General features: G+C 35.5%; 1 non-coding gene across 1 annotated transcript; it reads right to left on the reverse strand.

The window, feature by feature from the left end:
• Positions 1–20198: 20198 nt before the first annotated feature.
• LOC129479962 (small nucleolar RNA SNORD55/SNORD39) lies at positions 20199–20269 on the reverse strand. Its single transcript, XR_008656880.1, has one exon. It is a non-coding gene; the product is annotated as a small nucleolar RNA SNORD55/SNORD39 (small nucleolar RNA).
• Between the last annotated feature and the right edge of the window lie 310 nt (positions 20270–20579).

Below are 20579 nucleotides of genomic sequence, written 5' to 3' on the forward strand. Positions count from 1 at the left end.
AGTACCCAGCATGCTCTGGTCAAGAGTTTTGGAGTATTCTTTTCTACATGATAATCAAGAAGGGGAACATCACACTCCAGGAACTGTTGTGGGGTGGGGGGAGGGGGGAGGGATAGCATTAGGAGATATACCTAATGTAAATGACGAGTTAATGGGTGCAGCACACCACCATGGCACATGTATACATATGTAACAAACCTGCACATTGTGCACATGTACTCTAAAACTTAAAGTATAATAATAATAAAATAAAAAAAAAGAAGTAAAATACTGGGTGAATAATTTGTTTCCTCAATATTGTCTCTTCCTGTAGAACTGTGGTTTGGGTGGAGTTTGAGGTGACTCATTTAGTCAGAATCAATTCAATTTTCTTTAATATGCTAAATAATTAAAATAATTCTATCTGGTATGTTTATTTAAAACTTTTTCAATTAATATTATCCTTATTAGAATTTTTAAATCAGTTTAAAATGTGATCTCTGGCTACTTCAGAAAGATAAAAATGCACTGAGCTTTTGCACACGGTATTTTGAAAATGCTTATTAGGTATTAACTTAGAACAGCATGAAATCTTAATGAAGAAGCTAATAGTCTAATTAAAAAAAAAACTCTATGAAGATAATTTGGGGAACCTAGAAAACAACCAAAAAGAAATGTGATTTTATCCCTAAGAGTGAACAATTATGCCCTGAATTTTTAACTAACAATGGAAATGCATTAGAAGGGTGAATGAATTTGGTTTTCAGATAATAATGCAAACATGATCAAATATTATTGCATGAAATAACTTAATACTAATAAATGTTAAGATAACAGTTTATGTGTGAATGTTAAACATTATTGCTCACCATAGGGTTTTAGGTATTTTCTGGTTTGGGAGCTGTCTCTATGGTGCATCTTACTGTATTTTTACCATTGGTGTTGATGGTTATGTATGTAGAACAGGTGACTTCCAATCCATATGGTAGAATGTACTGATGAGGGAAGTGAGGATAGCACATTCCCAACTTGCGGAGTTGTTACAATGTAACAAAGTCAGAAATCCCACAGTCCAGGTCAAAAGCAAAAAAAAGAGAAATTTTGAGGAGTTAGAAATAAAAAGGAAACAAAGTCAGAGTGTCAGAGTAGGTTAAATCTGAAAAGCCCACAGAGCTGTTGAAATTTACCACAGGCCTAAGCAGAAAGCAAAATAATGAATGAATTCCCATTCACAATTGTTACAAAGAGAATCAAATACCTAGGAATACAACTGACAAGGAATGTGAAGGACCTCTTCAAGGAGAACTACAAACCACTGCTCAAGGAAATCAGAGAGGACGCAAGCAAATGGAAAAACATTCTGTGCTCATAGAGAGGAAGAATCAATATTTTCAAAATGGCCATCTTGCCCAAAGTAATTTATAGATTCAGTGCTATTCCCATTAAACTACCATTAACACTCTTCACTGAATTAGGAAAAACTGTTTTAAAATTCATATGAACCAAAAAAGAGCCCAAATAGCCAAGACGACACTAAGCAAAAAGAACAAAGCTGGAGGCATCACACTAACTGACTTCAGACTATACTACAAGGCTACAGAAACCAAAAAAGCATGATACTGGTACAAAAACAGACACATAGACCAAGGAACAGAATAGAGAACTCAGAAATAACACCACACACCTACAACCATCTGATCTTTGACAAACCTGACAAAAACAAGCACCAGGGAACAAATTCCCTATTTGACAAATGTTGCTGGGAAAACTGGCTAGCCATAGGCAGAAAATGGAGACTGGACCCCTTCCTTACACCTTATACAAAAATTAACTCAAGTTGGATTAAAGATTTAAATATAAAATCCCAAACTATAAAACCACAGAAGAAAATCTAGGCAATATTATTCAAGATATAGGCATGGGCAAAGATTTCATGACAAAAATGCCAAAAGAAATTGCAACAAAAGCAAAAATTGACAAATGGGTTCTAAATAAACTAAAGAGCTTCTGCATAGCAAAACAATCATCAGTGTGAACAGACAACCCACAAAATGAGAGAAAAATTTTGCAATCTATCCATCTGACAAAGGTCTAATATCCAGAGTCTAGAAGGAACTTAAACAAATTTACAAGAAGAAAACAAACAGCTCTATTAAAAAGTAGAAAAAGGACATGAACAGACTTCTCAAAAGAAGACATTCCTGTGGCCAACAAATATATGGAAAAAATCTCAACATTGATGATGATTGGAGAAATACAAATGAAAACCACAATGAGATACCATCTTATACCAGTCAAAATGGCAATTATTAAACAGTCAAAAAACAAAAGATACTGGTGAGGTTGTGGGGAAAAAGAAACGCTTTTACACTGTTGGAAGGAGTGAAATTAGTTCAACCATTGTGGAAGATGGTGTGGTGATTCCTCAAAGATCTAGAAGCAGAAACGCCATTTGACCCAGCAATGCCATTACTGAGTATATACCCAAAGGAATATAAATCATTCTACTATAAAGATACATACATGCATATGTTCATTGCAACACTATTCACAATAGCAAAGACATGGAATCCACCCAAATGCCCATCAGTGATAGACTGGATAAAGAAAATTTGGTACATACACACCATGGAATGCTCTTCAGCCGTAAAAATGAACAAGATCATCTCCTTTGCAGGGACATAGATGGAGCTCGAAGTCATTATCCTCTGCAAACTAACGCAGGAACAGAAAACCAAACATTGAATGTTCTCACTTGTAAGCAGGAGCTGAATGATGAGAACACATGGACACGTGGGGGGGAACACACACTGGGGCCTGTCTGAAGGGGCCCAGGGGAGGGAGAGCATCAGGAAGAATAGCTAATGGATGCTGGGCTTAATACCTAGGTGATGGGATGATCTGTGCAGCAAACCACCATGGCACACGTTTACCTATGTAACAAACATGCACATCCTGCACATGTAACCCAGAACTTAAAAGTTGAAGAAAAAAAAAAAAAAAGAAACTTGCTATAGGCCTAAGAGGCTAGAATTTTACAAACAATGGGAGGAGTTGGTTAGAAGTCAAGGCCAAGGTTTCTATGTGTCTGGAAGTGAGCCCCCTGCCTAAGCCAGAAGTTGAGAAAGGCTGTATTGCCTTTTAAACAAGTTCTAGAATTCTTTCCCTTGACCAGAAGATACAGCAGTCACATTGGGCATCACGGGTAGAAAAAGTCATCTGTGAGAAATTGGAACCCTGTAGCTCCTCTGGAGTTACAAACCAAGAAATATTTTTCAGCAAATATTCACTTGAGTAATTATGTTGCTGAGAATGGCTATGTACTATTTTTAGTCCTTCACAAATACTAACCCACTTAATCCTGATAATGACTTTCTTAGAAAAATTGGTTTAGTGAAAAGAAACAAAAAACTGCCCCATGGGGTCTCCTCTCAGCCTACTTTGCATGGAATTCCCTCAGGAAATAACTTTTGCTGAAGATGAGCTGAGCTAAAAATTACAAAGCACATGTAAAAATAATGATAGAAAATCAGTAGACTCAGTAAACTGGGAAAACTCGTATTCGTTAAAGATAATAGACTGCTATGTGGAAACGGTCCTACTTTCTAGGTGCTGATACTGAAGTTTCGATAGTTGAAGTGAGCTACATCACACAGGCACTAAATGGAGAGCCAGGGTTAAAATCCAAACACCAGAGGCCACACTCTTGATCACTAGCCTTATTGTTTTTTCTGTAAAATTAAATTCCTTAAAAACACAATATAAGTTTGCCAAACTGAGTGTAGAGGTATCTTTAAATATAGACAATGATAGACACATTTCTGTCAATAATAGTCACAGCTAAGAGTTCTCGTTAGAAGAAACATAATAGTCCCCTGTCATCTGTGGTTTTTGCTTTCCATGGTATCAGTTATCTGTAGGTCAACTGCAGTACAAAAATATTAAATGGAAAATTCCAGAAATGAACAATTCATAAGTTTTACATTACCCACCATTCTGAGTAGTGCGATGAAGCCTCATCATCCAGCTCTGTCCACTGGGATGTGAATCACCCTTTGTACAGTGTATCTACATCGTGCATGCTACCCATCCATAAGTCACTCATATCGTCTGCTCCTGACATTCAGCCATCAACATTGCCATGGCTCCATGATCTGCGATCACTAGAAGCAGATGATCCTCCTTCTGATAAATCGTCAGAAGGTCCATCATAGCCTAACCTTACCACACAATGCCTATGTCATTTACCTTACTTCATCTCATCACATAAGCATTTTATCACCTCACATCATCACAAGAAGAAGGGTACAGTACAATAAGAGAGGGATGACATTCACATAACTTTTATTAGAGTATATTGTTATATACTTGTTTTTTTATTGTTGTTAATCTCATACTGATTCTAATTTATAAATTAAACTTTATCATAGTTATGTATGTATAGGAAAAAACATAGGCTGGGAGCGGTGGCTCACACCTGTAATCCCAGCACTTTAGGAGGCTGAGGTGGGCAGATCACTTGAGGTCAGGAGTTTGAGACAAGCCTGGCCAATATGGTGAAACCCTGTCTCTATTAAAAATACGAAAATTAGCCGGGTGTAGGGGTGCACGCCTGCAATCCCAGCTACTCAGGAGACTGAGGCGGGAGAATTGCTTGAACCCAGGAGGCTGAGGTTGCCGTGAGCCAAGATCACACCACTGCACTCTAGCCTGGGCAACAGAGCGAGACTCTGTCTCAGAAAACAAACAAGGAAACAAAGAAACAAACAAAACATGGTATATATAAGGTTCAGTATTATCTGCAGTTTTGGGGATCCACTGGAAGTCTTGAAATGTAGCCTCCACAGATAAGGGGGAGACTGTCATATACAGCTAAGGCCAGGTAAGTTTGTTTTCTCAATCTAAGGTTCACTTTTCATTAATTTATTGCTCAAGTTTTCTCTTCTTCTAGTTTCAAACTTAGCTTGACTTACTCTTCCCAGAATATAAGTTTCAAAAGTTTCTTGCTCTCCTCTCTTCAGATGTGGCATGTTCTTAATGAACACTTTGAAAACTAGAAATATATTTAAACATGTTTCAGATACATTCAAATCTAAATGTATCTGAATTTCTCACCAGAAAAAAAGCTTTGTTTTTTTCTTCTATATCTAGTAACTTACCCAAAGCTAGCTTCCATCAGTGGGTATCTGTGTTTTTCTCACAGTCTTCAGAGGAAAAATTCCAGCTGTCAATCTTCTCTCAGACTGAACTGAATCTGTGAAAGAAAATATGGTATCATGGTCTAAACTTGACTTCCCCAGATTTTCTCCAGTCAGGGTTGGCTTCCTTGGTTACTCCTGGCAGGCACAGTTTGCTCACTCATCCCACTCATGTTCCTCCTTTGATAATGCCTATCTATGTCCAGCAAATGTTTCTCTTCAAATTTTGGTTTGTGAAATGCACTGAACTGCATCCTTGTGTTGGTTAGGACAATTACTAGTATGTAATGCCTAGTCACATCCCCTGCCACTTAGCTTATATTTCACTTTAGCAATATTCTTCACCTTTTCCCCACCCTGTACTGACGCTAACTCTTTGGTTTACCTCATGTGGACCTTAGAACTCTTTTCTGGTCAGGGAAACCTTTGAACCTGTAGTTCTCATTATCCTCATCTCAAGGAGAACAGCTGTTTCACTCAGGAGACATGTTTGCTCTTGATTGTCCCTGCTCCTCTCTCATCTTTAAGCTGTGCAAATGTTGCTCTGCTCGTAAACTGGAATGTTCTCCTTGCCTTTATTGTTAAAACATTTTTTTCTTCTTCTGGAAAACCTTTATTTATGATTCAGCCTAGGTTCCTCTGAAGGTCAATAGACTGGATAGGCTTTTCTCTGAACTTTACTACCTATCATCTTGGGGAGGAGAAGTAGAAAAGAAAAACATCTGAGAATGGGGGATAATCCTGAAAGACTGAGTAATTACTCAGAACATAGCTACTTGGATTGTCAAGATAAAGTTTTTTATTCTTGCAATTTCTGCCCTCAGTGGAACTTGGGCTTAAGAGCAAAGGGAGAGCAGTAAAATAACACAAACAGAGTTATTTAGGGTTTTTTTTTAACTGTACAGATGAGGGTTGGTATATAATTTTGACTCATCTTTCATTGGTTCTTGGAAAAATTCAGTGACAACTTGTGAAGTGCCTTGCTCAGCATGTGAAACTCAAAGTTCAACAAAAGTTGATTTATTCTCATTTGTAAATTGATTAGGAAGTCCTGATACTAAAAGCCTTCTTCTGCTGATGAAAACTCAGAACATCTTGTCTGACATCCAGGGAAAAGATTTTCTTGGAACAACCCAGGACTCAAAGAGGGGCAAAAATAGAAATGAGAAGAATGGAAATAGGCAACTTCCTTTTTGTCACCTCTTGTAGGAGCCTGAATAAATGAAATATGTGAGTGGATGTGGATGGATTGTGAGTGGCCATTAAAGTCACTCCAGGTCACCACGGTTTGTCAGGTTTCATGGCTCATAGCACAGCTCTTCCTCACCACCACTTTGGTCTCAGTGCAGGGCTTTGGTGACACTCACTTTTCACTGCCAGTTAGGAAAGGGACTTTCCCTCGATGGGTCATCCTGGTTCTATAAAATTCTCTGAAATAATCCTTTGAGTCTTCTAGGAACAGGCCTGTCTCAATGTTGCCAATAGAGACACATAGCTTTTCTTTACAGGCTTTGTTCTCAAAAACACTGTTCAAGACGAAAGATAAAAGAAGATAATGCCTTCTCAGTACACTTTACTGTTCCTGGGTGTCTTGTGGGTTGCATAATTAGCATTTGAGGCTATTGGTGACTTAATCTCAATGTAGATAAGTCACAAAATAAAAGACCAAAATTAATTAGGTCAAGGGTCAGGTAGTCATTGGGGAATGAGGCTGTTAGATGAGCATTCCTTGTCACATGTTAGTGTTTCCTTCTAAGCTCTATGAAGTCTTGAGCTCTGGGGATGATGCCTGAATAAAACATTCTTCTAAACTCATGGGACTGATAATTAAGTGGCAGCTCTTCCCAAGGGAATGTATCTAAAATAGGCCACAGAGTTGCAATTACACTATTTCCAGTTGAGGATTTTTTTTTCCATAAAGATGTGAATGTATCTGAAACATGCTTAAATATATTTCTGTTTTTTTGAAAGGGGTAAACCTTGGAGTTATTCTCCCTTTCATTCTGTAATTTTAGGTTTTTAGCAGTCTAGTGATTATATAATTCCCAATCTCAAATAAGAGCATTTGACAGTATATGTTTTTAGGGTCAAGTAGTAGCCTAAGAGATGTCATTTAGGTGTCCAGTATTAAAGCTTTGCTCTTGACTTAAAATATATATTTTGGGAATAACAGATGTAATAGTTGCAAGCAGGATTTTTCCAAAATTTTGGACATTGCTGCTGTCTTTCATCTCTGTGAATGTCAGTGTTCGAATTCACATAGCAATTTCTGGCTTCTGATGTCTAAATTTGAAGATCAAATGCAATAATATTTGTAAACGTACTTTCAAATAAATAACATGGCAAGCGAACCGAAAGTTCAGAAAACTGAGTTGGTAGAAGTAACTGGGGAGATTAATAAGAAAGGGTGGCACAGATGGTGAAGGGAAGGGAAACACCATTTGTTGGTGCTAGAAGTGTGCCAGGTATTTATCTCTCACAATCCCATTTCATCTTTAAACAATCCTTGCTGTCAATCCTAACTGCATAAATGTGCAAACTGGGACTCACTCAGTTTCAGAAACTGCAAACAGAACTGTTTTTCCAAAGCCAATGCTTTTAGCATAGGGTAACTGGTATAGTATAAGTGTATCAGAATGGTCAAGGCAGAACTTTCCCATTATTTGTTGGGTTAGAATTCTCCTGGTAGTGACTGGGCAAGCTTCCAGAAGGACAGTTTCGAAAATCCTCAGTTCTGTAAAATGCTTTGATATCTCAGTTCCATTGTTTTACTTTTCCTATACATTTTTTTAATTAAAAAGTGTAAAATATTCACACATCAAAAAAGTGTATGTAAAAATAAAAGTGATAATAAAGATTACATGCCCACCTTTCTTTTAAGACACAGAATATTACCAACATTCATTGCAGACATAGAGTTAATTAAGACATAGAATAGTTCCAGTTTTTAAGGCCCTTGCGTTTCCTTCTGCAATCACAACTTCAGCATTTCTCCCAACAGGGATCCATTAACTTGAATTTTTAGTTACTGTTTTCTGTATGGCTTTATGTTTTCATGGGTAACAATTCCTACACAATATAATTTCCAATTTTGAATGTTTTTGAACATGAAGTCAATAGTACACTATGAATTCTTCTGTTTGTACTTGCTTTCAGCTCACAGTATTGCTTTTAGGTTTCATCCATGTTGGTACATGTGTATGTAATTCTTCCTTTTTCACAGTTGTGTAAGATAACATTGTATGAATAAACCATTATTTATCCATTCCAACACTGATGTACATTTGGGCTTTTTTTCTGTTTAGTCTATTATGAATAATGTTATGAATATTATTTACATGGTTCAAAGTCCATTTTTATATAGGAGCAGAAAACTGTAAAGATAGAGTTTTATAGATGATGTAAATGTTCAAGTTTAGTGAAAATTTCCAATTTATCCAAGTGGTTATTTCAGTATACATACCTATAAGAATATAAGAATTCCTTTCTCCACATTCCCATCAGGTATGCATCAGACTGACTTGTCAATATCGTTATAGTTTAAATTTATATTGTCTGATTGCTAATGAGATAGAAAACCTTTTCATGTTTTTTTATTCATATTTGTTTTGTTAAGTTCCTTGTATCTTTTGCCCATTCTTTTATTGTGTTTCCTTTTTTCCTTATTATTGAGTGTGTGTTGTTTTCAGAAGCCTATTTTTTGTTTTGTTTTTAATTGACATATAATTGTATGTATTTATGGAGTACAGTGTGATGTTTTGATACATGTATACATCATGTAAGGAATAAATCAGTTAATTGGCATGTTCGTCACCTGAAACATCATTTTTTTTTGGAATGAGAACATTCAGAACTTGTAACTATTTTGACATAAACAATACATTATTGTTAACTATATCACCCTGTGCAATATCACACCAGAACTAATTTCTTCAGTCCAACTTTAACAGTACCCATTGACAAACCTCTTCCTATCTCTCCTCTCCCCTGGCCTCTGGTAGCCACTACTCTACGCTCTACTTTAATGAGATCAACTTTTTGAGATTCTACAAATGAGTGATGTTGTGTGGTATTTGTCCTTATGTGCTTGGCTTATTTCGTTAAAACGTAATGTACACCAGGTTCAACTACGTTGTCTCAAATAACAGAATTTTATTCTTTTTATCGTTGAATACTATTCCATGGTGGATACATACTACATTTTAAAATTTCTTCTGTTGATGAATTTTTCATATCTTCAGGTTGATTTCATATCTTAGGTTGATTTCATATCTTGACTATTGGGAACAGTGTTGCAATTAAACATGGAAGTTTACTGCATGGAAGCTTGTTCTTAAACATACTGATTTCATTCCCTTTGAATATATACTTAGCAGCGAGATTCCTGGATCATATGGAAGTTCTATTTTTAATTTGGGAGGGAACCTCCATACTGTTTATAATAATGGCTGTACTAATTACATCTGTACCAACACTAAATAAGAGTTCCTCTTTCTCCACATCCTTACCAGCATTTATTATTTTAAATCTTCTTTTCATTTGTACAAATTAATGGGGTACACATGCAATTTTGTTACATGTATTGATTGTAGGGGCCAAGTCAGTGCTTTTAGGGTATTCATCACCTGAATAACGTACGTTGTACCCATTAACCAGTATCTTTTTGATAATAGCCATTCTAACTGGGGTGAGGTTATATCTCCCTGTGGTTCTGATTTGCATTTTTCTTTTCTTCTTCTTCTTTTTTTTTTTTTTTTTTTTTTTGAGATGGAGTCTCACTCTGTCACTCAGACTGGAGTGCAGTGACACGATCTCGGCTTATTACAGTCTCTGCCTCCCAGGATCAAGCGATTCTCTAAGCAATTCTCTTGCTTCAGCTTCCTGAGTAGCTGGGATTACAGGCACCTGCCACCATACCCAGCTAATCTTGTATTTTTTCTTAGTAGAGATGGGATTTCACCATGTTGGTCAGCCTGGTCTTGAATTCCTGACCTCAGGTGATCCACTTGCCTTGGCCTCCCAAAATGCTGGGATTACCGGCATGAGCCACCATGCCTGGTCTGCATTTTTCTATTAATTAGTTATGTTCAACATTTTTCTCATATACCTGTTGTCATTTGTATGTTGTCTTTTGATAAATATCTATGCAGGTCTTTTGCTCATTTTTAAAATCTGGTTGTTATTGAGTCATTTGAGTTCTCTATATATTGTGGATATTAACTCCTTGTTAGGTGCATAGTTTGCAAATACTTCCTCCCATTCTGTAGGTGGTTTCTTTGCTCTGATGGTTGTTGCCTTGCTGTGCAGAAGCTTTTTGAGTTTGATGTCATCCTATTTTTCTATTTTTGCTTTTGTTGCTGTGATTTTAAGGTATTATCCAAAAAATTCTTGACTAGACCGATGTTGTGAAGCGTTTCCTGTATGTTTCCTTCTAGAAGTTTAATAGTTTTACCTCTTACATTTAAGTCTTTAATCCATCTTGACTTGATTTTTGTATATGGTGAGAGATAGGAGTCTAGTTTCATTACTGTGTATGTGATTATACAGTTTTCCCAACACCATTTATTGAAAAGACTGTCCTTTTCCTAATATGTTTTCTTGGTGCCTTTGTCAAAAATCAGTTGACTGTAGATATGTGGATTTATTTCTGGGTTTTCTATTATGTTCCATTGGTTTATGTGTCTGTTTTTATCACAGTACCATGCCATTTTAGTTACTATACCTTTATAGTATATTTTGAAGTCAGGTAGTGTGATGCCTCCTGCTGCATTCTTTTTGCTCAGTATTGCATTGGCTATTCATGTTCTTTTGTGGTTTTGTACAAATTTTGGATTTTTTTTCTATTTCTGTGAAGAACAGCGTTGGTATTTTGATAGGAATTGTATTGAATCTGTAGATTGCTTTGGGTAGTATGGATATTTTAAGAATATTAATTCTCCCAATCCATGAACTTGGAATATCCTGGACACTAATCTTTCATTGGTTATATGTGTACAAATATCTTCCCCCAATCTAAGGTTTGCCTTATACTCTCTTTAATATATCATTGCCTTATACTCTCTTTAATATATCGTTTGATAAATAAAAGTTTATGATTTTAATGTAGACAATTATTTTATTTTTGTATGACACATTTTTGTGTCTTGTTGAAGAAATCTTTATGGATATAAAGTCTAAAAAATTGTATGTTTTTTCCTAAAAGTTTTACTTAAAGTCTTTATTTCATATTGAATTGAGTTAATTTTTGTCTATTATAAATAACTAATCTGGATTTATTATTTTCATATGAATATTTCATTTTCCAACCAATTGTTAAACAGTCTGTTCTTGGCCCACTGACCTGCAATAGAGCCTCTCTCATGTACCAAGTTTGTGTATTCAGTCAACATTCAAGATATATTTATTGAGTGCCTGATATATGCCAGACATTGTTCTAGATGCAGAAACCTATATACTTGTAGGTTATAGGTTTTCTGTTTCATTCATCAACTTTTCTACCCCTTTCGCAATATCAACTGTCTTAGTTACTGTAGTTTGGTTTCCCCCTCCCCAACTCCTGCCACAATTAAATGATAATTCAACTGGGTGTGGGATTCCGGATTGTAAGTACTTTTTTTTTGCAGAATTTTGAAGGCATCATTCTATTGTTTTTTAGTGTTCTGTATTGATGTTGACAATGGTAAAGGCATTTGATCTTTGATCCTGTGTGTGACCAATATATTTTCCCCTTGTAGAAGGCTTTAGGATCACCTTTTTGTTTTCAGTTTTCTGATATGTCATGATAATGTCTTGATTTGGGTTAATTTTTAACTCATATTTTTGAACATTTAAGGAGCACTTTTGATGGGGGTATCAGGTTCATTATTTTTAGAAATTTTTTCTTGTATTATTCTGTGATTCTTCTTTTGAAGCACCTGTTAATAAGAGGTAAGGCCTGGCCAGGTGCGGTGGCTCACGCCTGTAATCCCAGCACTTTGGGAGGCCGAGGCAGGTGGATCATGAGGTCAGGAGATCAAGACCATCCTGGCTAACACGGTGAAACCCCATCCCTACTAAAAATACAAAAAATTAGCCGGGCCTGGTGGTGGGCGCCTCTAGTCCCAGCTACTCGGGAGGCTGAGGCAGGAGAATGGCGTGAATCCGGAAGGCGGAGCTTGCAGTGAGCTGAGATCACGCCACTGCACTCCAGCCTGGGTGACAGAGTGAGACTCCGTCTCAAATAAGACCTGCTGGACTTGTCCTCTAATTTTCTTATACCATTTCTCCTATTTCAATTTCTTTTTATGCTCTAGCTGCTGGAAGATTTGCTAAAACTTTATCTTTCAACTTCTCTATTAAGTTTTTAATTTATGTGATGATAATTTTAATAGGCAATGCTGTTTTCCTGTTATTGATGTTTTTCTTTTTTATAGTATCCTATTCTTATTTCATGGATGCCATATTTTCTCATTGTTGTGAGGATTTCATGATAGTATTATTTTTTAAAAACATTTCTTTTCACAACACAGTCTCTGTTTTATTTAAATTATATATTTTCTCTGTGTTTGCTTTGGCCTCTGAAGGTGACCAGAAACTCTGACTCTGTGTGTGTGTGTGTGTGTGTGTGTGTGTGTGTGTGTGTAGCAGTGTTGTTAACAATTAGTTTAATTGAAAGAGTGGGAGTTTATTGTAATTACAGGGAACTTATTAATTGATTTGGAGAGAACTGACATATTTGCAATTTTAGGTTTTCAGATTAATAAGATTTATTTCTTATTTTATTTTTCTTTTAAGATGTAACTCAATATTAGGTTTCAGAATTTTCCTTAAAGAGATATTTCACATTCTTTAAAAATGTATTTCTATATAACAGATATTTTTTATCCTCTTATAATTAGTATATTAAAATTTTTATTGTCTAAATTTTTGTTGCTGGATCATAGAAATAGAATTGATTTTGTATATTGACTTTGCATTCAGCAAACTTGCTAAGCTGTCTTACTTTAATAGCTTATTTATGGATTTATTTAGGTTTTCTACATACACAATCATATCTTTTGAAATGTTATCTTGCTTCCTTTCTAATCCTTATTTCTTTTGTTTCTTTTTTATTACCATGTTGCTGAGAACTCCCTGTGCAATATTGGATAGAATATTCTTGTCTAGTTTCTACTCTCAAAGGAAAGTTCTCAAGGTTTTACCTTTTATGATGCCTGTTGCACATTTGTTGCACATAAACATTATTAGATTGGAAACTTTTTTCATATTTGCTAAGAATTTCTATAAGAAATGAATATTTTTTGGAAGTTTTTTTTTCTTTTTGCATTTACTGAGATGAGCATATAATTTTTTCCTTTTATTTGCTAATATGGTGACTTGAGTTGATTAATTTGTAAGATTCCTTTGTTAAATCCAACTTAATCATGATATGTTATCACATATGTATCTTTCAGGATTTAGTTTCTTTATATTTCATTTAGGACTTTTGACAAGATGTGTGAACAAATTCTCAGGCATTCTCTTATCCCTCTTTCTTCCTTTTATTCATTCTTTTCCTCTATTTCCTTCTTCCCTTTCTTCCATTCTTCTTCTCTTCCCCTCCTCTTCCTCTCTTCTTCTTCTTTAGTCATCTGGGGGTCTCAACTTAAATTGGGAAGGTCTCTTTTAAGATTCCTCGTCTCTGGATGACCTGCCCTTGGCTCTGTCACCTTTGTTGAGCTAGGTTCCGCCTGAAGCCTGGTTTTTTGGTATTGGCACATGTCCTCAGGATGAAAGCAGTATAGGTACTCCTTAGGTATTCATCTTTCCTCTCAGGGTTCCACCTTTCTTCCCATCAGGAGATAGGGCCTGGCAGTCTTCACTATCTTCTAGCAGTTCAACACTTTCCTTTTGGGGAAATACAAAAAGCTGTATATGTTTAACGTATGCAACGCGATGAATTTGGATGTAACCATAAAGCTGTAAAACCATCACCAGAATCTATGCCATAAACCTATTTATCACCTCCGAAAGTTTCCATTTGCTCTCTTATTTATTATTATTGTTATTATTTTGTGATGAGAACACTTAACATAAAATCTACATTTTTAGGATATTTTTAAGTATATTATACAGTATTGTTAACTATAGGCACTATGTTGTACACTGGATCTCTGGGACTTATTCATCTTGTATGACTGAAACTTGTACCCTTTGACTCATATCTCCCCATTTCCCATTTCTCCCAGACCCTGGCAATCACCATTGCCTTCTTTTGTTCTAGGAGTTGAACTATTTTAGATTCATCATATAAGTGGCATCATGTAATACTTGACCTTCTGTGTCTGACTTATTTTACTTAGCATAACAACTTTCAGGTTCATCCATGTTGTTGCAAAAGGTAGGATTTCCTTTTTTTTAACTCTAAATAATATTCTACTGTATGTATGTATGCTACTTTCTTTATTGATTCATTCAGCCATCAATCAACATTTAGGTTGCTTCCATGACTTGGCTACTGTGAATAATGCTTCAGTCAACATGGGGGCACAGATATCTTTTTGAGGCCCTGATTTCATTTTTTTTTGAAAACATATCCAGAAGTGAGTTTGCTTTGTCATTTAGTAGTTTTATTTTTAATTTTTTTGAGGAAACTCCATACTGTTTTCCATAATGGCTGTACCAACCAACAATGTACAAGGGTTCCAATTTCTCCATATTCTCTCCAATACTTACCTTGTGACTTTTTGAGAATAGTCATCCTAACAGATGAGAGATGCTCAGGCCATTCTTGTATTGCTATAAAATACCCAAGACTGGGTAATTTATAAAAAAAGAGGTTTAATTGGCTCACGGCTCTGCAGGCTTTATAGGATGCATGGTGCTGGCATATGCTTGGCTTCTGGTGAAGTCTCATGGAGATTATATATAATATAAATATATATAAACCATATAAATATATAACATATATGTTATATATATATACACACACACACACACACACACACTTTTTTTTTTTTTTTTGAGATGGAGTCTCGCTTTGTCACTCAGGCTGGAGTGCAGTGGTGTGATTCCGGCTCACTACAAACTTTGCCTCATGGGTTCAAGCAATTCTCTGTCTCGGCCTCCCAGGTAGCTGGGACTACAGGCCTGTGCCACCATGCCCAGCTAATTTTTGTATTTTTGGTAGAGACGGGGTTTCGCAATGTTGGCCAGGCTGGTCTTGAACTCCTGACCTCAAGTGATCTGCCCACCTCGGCCTCCCAAAGTGCTGAGATTACAGGTATGAGCCACGGCATCCAGCCCATTGGGGATTATATTTCAACAGGAGAAGTGGGCAGGGACAAATATCCAAACTATATTAGAGGTGATACCTCATTATGGTTTTGATTTGCATATCCCTAATAATTAGTGATTTTGAGCACTTTTTCACATATTTGTTGGCTATTTATACGCCTTTGAAGAAATTAGTTCCCTTGCCTATTTTTAAACTGTGCTATTTGATTATTTTTGCTCTTGAGTTGTGGGAGTTTCTTATATATTTAGGAAATTAACTCTTTATCAGGTAATGCTATGCAAATATTTTCTCCCATTCCGTGAGTTTCTTTTTAGTTCTGTTCTTTTGTTGTGTAGATAATTTTTAGTTTGATGTAATCGCACCTATTTTTGTTTTTGTTGCCTATGCTTTTGGTGTCATGTCCAAAAATTTATTACAAAACGTAATATCTAGAAGCTTTTTTCTTATGTTTTATCCTATGGTTTCAGGTGTTTAAGTCATTCTATTTTCAGTTGGTTTTTGTGTATGGTGTCAATTAAGGATGCAATTATGTTTTTTTGCTTGTAGTTACCTAGTTTTCCATACACCATTTATTGAAGAGACTCTCTTCTCTCCATTTTTTATTTTTGGCACCCTTGTTGAACATCATTTAACTGTGTATATGTGGGTTTATTTCTGGGCTTTCTATTATGTTCCATTGCTCTATATATCTGTTTTTATGCCAGTACCATACTATTTTGATTGCTGTAGCTTTGTAATGTATTTTAAAATCAGGTACAATGTTGATTCCAGCTTTGTTCTTACTCAAAATCACTTTGGCTATTTGGCATCTCCTGTGGTTCCATATAAATTTTAGAATTTTTGCCTATTTCTGTTAAATGTGCCATTGGGATTTTGAAAGGGATTCCACTAAGTGCATCGATTGTTTTGGGTGGTATGGACATATTAACAATACTAATTTTTCCAAAGCATGAACATGAGATGTATTTTCATCTAGTTGTGTCTGCTTTAATTTCTTTCATCAGTATTTTATAGCCTTCAGTGTACAAGTCTTTCACCTCCTTTGTTAAATTTATGCATAAGTATTTTATTCTTTTTAGTGCTATTCTAAATGGGATTTCCTTAATTTCCTTTTTGGATAATTCATTGTTAATATATAGAAACAAACACTACTGATTTTTGCATGTTGATTTTGTGGGAATACTGGCCTTATTTCTAATCTTAAAGGGAAAGTTTTCGTTTTTTCATGATTTAGTAAGCTATTAGTTATGGGATTTTCATATAGGGCCTTTATTCTGTTGTAGTAAATTTATTCTATACTTTATTGAGAATTTTAAATATAAAACAGTGTTGACTTTTGTCAAATATTTTTTTCTGCATCTATTGAGATCATGTGATTTTGTAATTCCTTATTATGTTAATATGGAATATAACATTGATTGATTTGTGTATACTGAACCATCCTTGCAGCCCAAAGAGAAATCCCACTTGGTCATGGTGTATGATTACTTTAATGTGCTTTTACATTTGGTTTGCTAATTTTTTTTGAGGATTTTTGCATCCACATTCGTTAGGAATATGGTCCTTCAGGTTTTTTTTTTTTCTTGTGGTGTCTTTGGCTTTGGTATCAGGGTGATGATGGCCTCATAAAATGAGTTTGGAAGTATTCTTTTTATCTCAGTTTTTTGGAAGAATTTGAGAAGAATTGGTATCAGTTTTTCTTTAAATATTTGGAAGGAGTCACCAGTGAAGCCATGGGTTTTTCTTTGTTAGAAGGTTTATGTTACTGACTCAATTTTCTTATTTGTTATTGGTCTTGTAAGCTGTTTATTTTTTATTTTATTTTATTTTACTTTATTTTATTTTTGAGACACAGTCTTGCTCTGTCACGCAGGCTGGAGTGCAGTGGCGCGACCTCGGCTTACTGCAAGCTCCGCCTCCCAGGTTCATGCCATTCTCCTGCCTCAGCCTCCTGAGTAGCTGGGACTACAGGCGCCCGCCACAATGCCTGGCCAACTTTTGGTATTTTTAGTAGAGACTGGGTTTCACCATGTTATACAGGATGGTCTCGATCTCCTGACCTCGTGATCTACCCGCCTCGTCCTCCCAAAGTGCTGGGATTACAGGCCTGAACCACTGCGCCCGGCCAAGCTTTTTATTTGTTTTTGTTCCAGTCTTGGTAGGTCGTATGTTTCTAAGAGTGTATCCATATCTTCTAGGTTACCCAGTGTGTCAACATAATAGTCCCTTGTGATTAATGATTAATAATTGTTCATAATATTCCCTTATGATTTTTAAAATTTCTGTTGTATCAGTTGTAATACCTCCTTTTTCATTTCTGATTTATTTGAGGCTTCTTTCCTTTTTTCTTAGCCTAGCTAAGGATTTTGCATTTTTAAAATTTTTTCAGACTGACTCAATTTCTTTTATTTTTTTTTTCTGTTGTCTTTCTAGTCTGTATTTCATTGATTTCTGCTCTAATATTTATTAATTTCTTTCTTTTGCTAAGTTTGGGCATGGTTTGTTTTGCTTTTTCTAGTTTCTTGAGGTATAATGTTAGATTGTTGGAGATTTTTCTTCTTTTTTAATAGCTATAAACTTTATCACTATAAACGTCCCTTTCAGTACTGCTTTTATGGTATCCCATAAGTTCTGGTAGGTTGTGCTTTTGTTTTTAACTATCTCAGAAATTTTCTAATGTTTTTGTTTCTTTTTTAAACTCAGTGATTGTTTAAGAATGTTTAATTGCCAAGTATTTGTGAATTTTTCTATTCATTTTGTTATTGATTTTTAGTTTCATTCCCTTGTAGTCAGAAAAAATACTTTATTCTTAAATTTGCTAAGACTTTTTTTTGTGTTGTTATCTAGCGTGTGATTTAATCAGGAGAATATCTGTGTGTGCTTGGGAAGAATGTGTATTCTTCTGCAGTTGGGTGGAATGTCCTGTATATGTCTGTTAGCTCCATTTTAACTACAATATTTTTAAGTCTGATGTTTCTTGTTAATTTCATGTCTGGGTGTTACATCTATTATTGCAAGTGTGGTATTGAGGTCTATTATTGCTGTTTTTTTCTGTCTTTAAATCTGTCAATATTTGCTTTATTTAGATGCTTCAATGTTGGCTGCATACATATTTATACTTGTAATATCTTCCCATGGTATTGACCTTTTTATTATTAGGTGATGACATTATTTGCCTCTTCTTACAGTTTTTAGCTTAAGTGTATTTGTTTTTCTAATATAAGTATCAGCATCTCTCACCTCTTTTGGTTACCATCTGCAAGAAATATCTTTTTTTGTTCCTTTACTTTCAGCTAATTTTGTGTCCCTAAATCTAAAGTGGGCCTCTTATAGATAGCATATATTTGGATCCTGTTTTAAAAATTTATGTATCCTGTCTTTTGATTGGTGAGTTTAATTCATTTACATTTAAAATAGTTATTGACAGGTAAGGACTTACTATTGCCATTTTGTTAATTGTTTTCTGTCTGATTTGTAGTTCTTCAGTTCCACTCTTTCTCTCTTGCTAGCTTCTTTGCAGTTTAATTTTTTTGTAGTGATACATTTTGATTTTTTAAAATGTTTTTTTGAATTGGCTGTAGTTTATCTGTGGTTACCATGAAGCTTGCGTACAACTGCTTATTTTTGTAATAGTCTATTTTGAATTGATAGCAACTTCAATTGTACAGAAAAACTGTACACTTTATTCCCCCCTCAAGACTTTGTTATTGATGTCAGAATTTTACCCTTTTATATTGTGTATCAGTTAATCAATTTTGCGGTTATAGTTATAATACTATGTCTTTATTATTTATTTATTTATTTTTTTGAGATGGAGTCTTGTTCTGTCACCCAGGCTGGAATGCAGTGGCGTGATCTTGGCTCACTGCAACCACTGCCTCTGGGGTTCAAGCAATTCCCCTGTTGCAGCCTCCCAAGTACTTGGAACTACAGATGCGTGCCAACATGCATGGCTAATTTTTGTATTTTTAGTGGAGACAAGGTTTCACCATATTGATCAGGCTTGTCTCGAACTCCTGACACCAGTGATCCACCTGCCTCAGCCTCCCAAAGTACTGGGATTACAGGCATGAACCACCACACTCAGCCACCATTGTCTTTTAACTTTTATACTGGGGTAAAAGTGACTTATTCATCATCATTACAGTATTACAGTATTCGTTTATATATTTGCCTTTATCAGTGAGATTTATACTGTTATATTTGTTCATGTTAGCTTTTAGCATTCTTTTGTTTTTGAACTCTATTTACTCCCTTTGGAATTTCTTGTCAGGATGGTCTAGTGGTGACAAGCTATCAGTTTTGTTTATCTAGAAAAGTCTTTGTCTTTCCTTCACTTTAAAAGGACGGTTTTGTCAGGTATAGTATTCTTGGTTGGCAGGTTTTTTGTTTTTTGTTTTTTTTTCTTTCCTTTCTGCACTTTGAATCTTGCAGGCCTGCAAGATTTCTGCTAAGAAATCTGCTGATAGACTTATGGAGATTTTCTTGCATGTGATCAACTTTTCTCTTGCTGCTTTCAAAATTATGTCTTTGCCTTTGCCTTCTGAAAATTTAATTTTAACATATATCAGTGCAGACCTCTTTAGGTGTCACCTACTTGAGATCCTTTTGGTTCCATGAATTTAGATATCCAGTTCCCTCCTGAGATTTTGGAAGTTTTATCCATTCCTTCTTTCTTCTGTCTCTTTGTCCTCCTCCTCCTCCTCTTACTCCTTCTCCTCTTCCCCTTAGTCTTTCTCTTCTTATTCTTATTCATATTCTTTTCTCTCACACTCAGATCTCCAAGGTTGGCTGGCTTCCCCAAGGCTGCAGCGTTACCAATGTATCATTATACATGCATTATTTCTTTAAATAAGCTTTCTACCCCTTTCTCTCCCCTCTTTTCCCAGAGCTTCCCTTAATGCATGTATTTTGCTAAGTGGTGGCTAATAAGTACACTAAGGTTTTCTTCATTCTTAAAAAGAATTTTTTTGGTTCCTTGAAATGGGTAATTACTTGTCTGAGCTAGCTGACTCCTTCTTCTGCTGATCATGTCTAATGTAGAAGCTCTGTATTAAGTTTTTCAGCTGAGCCATTGTGTTCTTCAGCTCTAGAATTTCTGTCTTTTTTTTTTATGGCTTGTGTTTCTGTTGAGCATCTCTTTTTGC

Source organism: Symphalangus syndactylus, chromosome 3 (genome assembly GCF_028878055.3).
Source record: "Symphalangus syndactylus isolate Jambi chromosome 3, NHGRI_mSymSyn1-v2.1_pri, whole genome shotgun sequence".
Classification (NCBI taxonomy): domain Eukaryota; kingdom Metazoa; phylum Chordata; class Mammalia; order Primates; family Hylobatidae; genus Symphalangus; species Symphalangus syndactylus.